We start from the raw sequence: 6,319 nt of genomic DNA on the forward strand, positions 1-6,319 counted from the left end.
CCCTGAACAGAGACAACACCTAGGCCTACAGGAACTCCATCTACAGCCAGCCACCCTCTCATACTTCCGCCTCTCACCTTATGAATTCCTTGGCTTACAGAACCCTTCACCTTCTCCACCCCTCTACAGCAACCCCACCTACTGGGCAAACAGAACACAGGAGAATCCAGGAAAACACTAAAAAACAAATGGACAAAATGATGAAAAATTAGAAACAATACAAAAAGCTATAAATAGAAATCCAGAAGAGTAATACTAAAATTTCAAAAATGGATAATATATTGGAAGGGCAAATGAATGGATTTGAATCAATGGAAGACCAAATTAGTGAACTTGAAGACAAATCTCTCAACACTAGTTTGCTAAAAGAACAATCAGAATAAAGAAGGAACGTCGGGATTTTCCCTCGACATAGTTGTCACGAGTGTTTGGTTCACGAGGAGGGGAGATCCAGCGGCGATAAGGATAGCGAAAGAATACACAGACAAACAGAAGAAGGGAGACAATGAGGCACCCCAAAGCCAGGGTGGATACATCACTAGTGGGCAGGCTTGGGACTACAGGCATCATGGCCTCTGCAGGCAGCAACTCACTGCCCAGCAATCTTTACTGCATACCTTCCAACCCGTAATGTACTGCAATCGTTACTCCATGCCTTCCAACCAGTAATGCACTGCAATCGTTACTCCATGCCTTCCAACCAGTAATGCACACCTGGGGAGGCCCCGGCCTCTGCTTTATTTTGGGGAGGAGTTTCACACCAAGCTGGGAGGGACTAAAACAGGATACAGCTAACAACAGTAATTTTCCAGGCATTCAGGTAACTTTACATTGTACCTCACTGGTTCTAATCCCAGGCCAGCAACTTGGATTCTCAGGCCCAATTAATATATCTATAGCCCCTGAGGTCAGTTGGGGGAAGGTGAGAGTTCTGCAGGAGATGCCCAGGTGAATGGGCTGCACCTGGAAAAGGGATTAGGGAGGATGGGGTTCTTTGTCTATAGAACAAAGAACTGAGAAGTAGCTAAGATATTTTTAGTTAATCCTTTTGGAGAAAGGCTTGACCTTGCAACTTTTAGTCTTAGGCTTTAGGAAAATATCACATTTATCTGTGGATTTTCAAAGGCTCCAGTGTATTAATTTAATATATATATATACCTGAATATTAAGATGAAAGCAATTTTCCATTAACTGCCAGTGGCCTCGAACCTCTGACTAGTCTTACACGGTCTGCAACAAAGGAAAACGTCCAAAGAAAGCCTAAGATTTATATGGGACACCATCTGGAAGAATAACTTATGGGCAATCTGAATTCAAGAACTGGAAGAGACAAGGAAAAAAGAAAGAAAGAGAGAAAATTTTCAAAGAGTTGTCAGAAGAAAACGTCCTTAACATCATGAAAGACAAGAAGGGAAGTATTGAAAGGAATCCCAAAGCAGGATAGAGCCCAGAAGACAATCACTAAGACAAATTATAATCAAACTTTCTAAAACCAAAGACAAGTAAAGAATCCTGATAGAAGCTAGAGAAAAACAAAAATGTTACCTACAAAGGCGAACCAATAAGACTAAACTCTGATTTCTCAGCAGAAACTAGGCAGTCAATGGAATGACATATATAAAACCCTGGAAGGAATATATTGCCAACCAAGAATCATATACCCAGCAAATTTGTGCCTCAGATACAATGGCTAAATTAGAACATTTCCAGGTAAACAGAAATTAAAGGTATTTGTAATAACCAAACCAACTTTACAAAAAATACAAAAGGGAGTTCTTTGAACAGAGAAGAAACAACAGACAACAAACTGAGATTAACATACATGACAACATTACCCAGAAGACAATCCAGATATAGAAGTGTTCAAAGTTAAACAAACCTACAAGACTTAAAATAAGGGAACCAGGGGCATCAATTTATGACAAAGACAACTACAAAGCAAAAAGAGGGAATAATGTAGTTATGCCAACACCAGGAAATCAAGTAGATTTCAGGATAATAAAACGGTTTTAAACTTGGAAATAAATTAGTAAATTACAGAGTAACCTCAAAATTATTTAACTTTCCTATCAAAATAAAAACCTTGAGGTTAGCAGTCCAGTACTTATAATCACCACACCATCTAGTAAACATTAAAACAACATCAATGAAGAAAATGACACGAAAACCCACAACAAAATGAACACAGTCCAGAAAATTATGTGGAAAAGAAACCAGCATCTCACACACACACAAACAGCAAAAATCAAATGTTGTTGTTATGTGTCATCGAATCAGTTCCAACTCATGGTGACCCTGTGCACAACAGAGTGAAACACCACTCAGTCCTACAGCATCCTCACAATTGTTGTTTGAGCCCACTGTTGCTGCTACTGTGTCAATTCATTTCATTGAGAGTCTCCCTCATTTTTGCTTACCCTCCACTTTACCAAGAATGATGTCTTTCTCCAGGGGCCAGTCCTTCCTCCCAATATGTCCAAAGTACAAAAGATGAAGTCTCCCTGTTTTCACTTGTAAGGAGCATTCTGGTTGACTTCTTGCAAGGCAGATTCATTTGTTCTTCTGGTACTTTCAGTATTCTTCAATATCATCATAATTCAAATACATAGATTCTTTTATGGTCTTCTTTATACATTGTCCAATTTTCACATGTTTATGAGGTGATTAAAAATACCATGGTTTGAGTCAGGCCCACCTTAGTCCTCCAAATGACATCTTTGCTCTTGAACACTTTAAAGAGGTCTTATGCAACAGATTCGCCTAGTTCAAGACATCATTTGATATGTTGACTACTGCTTGCATGAGAGTTGATTGTAGACTCAATCAAAATGAAGTCTTTGACAATTTCATTATTTATTTCATTTATCATGAGGGTATTTATTGGTCCAGTTGTGAGTGTTTTTGTTTTCTTTACATTGAGATGCAATGACTTTGATCTTCATCAGTAATTATTTCAGCAAGCAAGGTTGTATCATTTGCATATTGCAGGTTATTAACGAGTCTTTCTCCAACCTTGATGTCAAATACTGCTTCATATAATCCAGCTTCTTGGATTATTTGCTCATCATACAGACTGAATAAGTATGGTGAAAAGATAAAACCCCTCATGCACACTTTTCTGGTTTTTGAAACATTAAGTATTGCCTTTTTCTGTTCAAATGACTGCCTTTTGGTTATGTACAGGTTCCTCATCAGCACAATTAAATGTTTTAGAATTCCCATTTTTCTGCAATGTTATCCATAGCTCATCATGATCTACACAGTTTAATGCCTTTGCATAGTCAATAAAGCACAAGTAAACATCTTTCTGGTATTCTCTGCTTCCAGTCAAGATCCAGGTGATGTCAGCAATGATAGCCCTTGTTCCATGTCCTCTTCTGAATGCAGCTTGCATTTCTGGCTGTCGCTCTATAGAATAAGCACTGGACTGTGAACCACAAGGTAGGTGGTTTAAGCCCACCAGTTGATCTGCAGGACAAGATGAAGCTTTCTGCTTCTGAAAAGATTTTAAAAGCCTCAGAAAACTGTCAAGAGGGTTGCAATACATAGAGGGTCACAATGACAGCACTTAACAGCAACAACCTGTTGATGTACTATGACAGCTGTATTTAAATTATTGTCAGCAACATTTTACTTGCATGTGATATCAATGATATTGTTTAGTGACCATCGGGTCACCTTTCAAATACGTACCACTTCCAATCAGTTGGCTAGGTAGCTAGCTGTCTTCCAAATTTCCTGGCATATACCAGTAAGTATCTTCTCTCTTGCATTAGTTTGTTGAAACATTGCAATTTGTATTCCATCCATTTCTACAGCCGTGTTTCTTGTCAATGCCTTCGGTGCTGCTTGGACTTACTTCTTCCTTCAAAATCATTGGTTCTTGATCATATGTTACCTCTTGAAATGGTTGCACACTGACCAATTATTTTTGGTACAATGACTATGTGTATTTATTCCATCTTCTTTTGATATTTCTGGTGTCGTTCAATATTTTTCCCATAGAATCCTTCAATATTGCAACTGAGACTTGAATGTTTTCTTTAGTTCTTTTAGCTTGAGAAATGCTGAGCATGTTTTTCCCTTTTGGTTTTCAGGTCTTCACACATTTATTATAATACCTTACTTTGTCTTTTTCAACTGCCCTTTGAAGTTTTCTGTTCAGCTTTTTTACTCACTTTAACCATCATATGTATCACATTTATCAATAATTATACTGGATGAAAATGGAATAAATGTGCCAGTCAAGAAATGGAGCATAGTGGAATAAATAAGAAAACAGATCCTTCAATATGTTACTTACTAGAGATATACCTTACATGCAAAGACAAAAATAGACAAAACCAAAGGACAGAAAAAAAGTGCTTGAAGGACAGCATTTACCCAAGGACAAAAATTCAGAATGATGGGCAGAGAAGGAGGAATGGAAACAGAAACACAGGGAGGAAATGGGATAAGTGATGCTACATTGAGGGGATTACAATTAAGATGAGACAAAGGGCATGATTTGTTGAATATAAAACTAATGATCTCACTCACAATAAAAAGGTTTTGTGTTGTTTTAATATTAGGTACCATGACCATGCTAGTTGCTACACATCCAGTGTGGTATTGGGACAAGCACACAAGAGCACCCTTAGTTCAGTAACTAAAATAAGTTCCTCCTGGGAAATCCTAAACAGAGGCCCCAGAGCAGAGATCTGGATGCTGCACAGGAGGTCGGGAAAGGCAATACTACCAATAGATGAGAGCAGCCTCAACAGATGATCATGGGGAGAAGAAAAACATCCTGGGAGCTGCGTGTCTGGGTAGTGGAATGCTCAGAATAAAGTTCTGGGAAAACAACTACTTAAAATAACATTTAAATAGCACCTCTTTGTACAAACCAGTTGCTGTCAAGTTGACTCTGACCCATGGGAGCCGCATGTGTGTTAGGACAGAACTGTTCTTCCTAGACTTTTCAACAGTTGATTTTTCAGTAGATCACCAAGACTTTCTCCTGAGGCACTTTTTGGTTGGCAGCCAAGTACACGTTAATATTTTGCACCACACAGGGACTCTCCTCTTTCCATAGCTTGTGAAGATTTTGCATAGTCAATTAAACACAAGCAAACATCCTCTAGCATTCTCTGCTTTCAGCCAAGATTCACCTGATGTCAACAAAGACATCCTTCATACCACATCATCTTCTGAATCTGGTCAGAATTTCTGGCAGTTGCCCGTCAATGTACTCTTGCAACTGTTTTTTGTTGTTGTTGTTGTTAGGTTTTTTAAATTATCTTCAGAAAAATTTTACTTGCATGTGATATCAATGCTGTTGTTTGATGATTTCCTCATTCCGCTGGGTTATCTCTCTTTGGAATGGGCACAAATGTGGATTTCTTCCTATAAATTTCCAAGTAGCTGACATCCAAATCTTTTGGCATAGATGGATAAGTGTTTCCAGTGCTTCATCAGTTTGTTGAAAGATTTCAGTTTGTATTCCGTCAATTCCTAGAGGCTTGTGTTTCACCAATGCCTTTGTGCATCTTAGACTTCTTTCAGTACCATCAGTTGTTAACCAGATGCTTCCTCTTAATTTTTTTCTTCAGTACTTTCAGCTTGAGAAATGCTGAGCTTTTCTTCTCTTTTTGTTTTTCAACTCCAGTTCTGTGTACATTTCATTATAATACTTGACTTTTTCTTTTCAAGCCACCCTTTCAAATTTTCTATTCAACTCTTTTACTTAATTTCTTCCGTTAGCTTTAGCATCTCTACACTGGAGAGCGTATTTCAGAGTCTCTTCTGACATCCATTTTCACCCTTTCTTTCCTGTCTTTTTAATGACCATTTGCTTCCTTCCTATATCATTAGTATCTACTGCATCAAATCTGTTTTTGAGATGGTCTCAATTTGAGATGTAGTCAATTTGATTCCTGTGTATTCCATTAGGTGATGCCCTTGTGTGTAGTTGAGTTTTATATTGTTTAAAAAAGGTATTTGCAATGAAGAAGTCATTGGTCCTGCAAAATTCTATCATGCAATCATCAGCATAATTTCTGTGGATTACATTGTGAAGAATGGGCATTCCAGAACACTTCGTTTGTGCTCATGAGGAGCCTGTACATAGACCAAGAGGCAGTCATTTGAATAGAACAAGGGAAAACTGAATGATTTAAAAACAGGAGAGATATACACCAGGGGTGTATCCTTTCACCATATTTATCCAATCTGTATGCTGAGGAAATAATCTGAGAACCTGAATTATATGAAGAAGAACATGGCATCAGGATTGGAGGAGGACTCATTAACAACATGCAATGTGTAAAACGACACAACT

The sequence above is a fragment of the Chrysochloris asiatica genome, unplaced genomic scaffold, assembly GCF_000296735.1.
Source record: "Chrysochloris asiatica unplaced genomic scaffold, ChrAsi1.0 scaffold00042, whole genome shotgun sequence".
Taxonomy (NCBI): Eukaryota; Metazoa; Chordata; class Mammalia; order Afrosoricida; family Chrysochloridae; genus Chrysochloris; species Chrysochloris asiatica.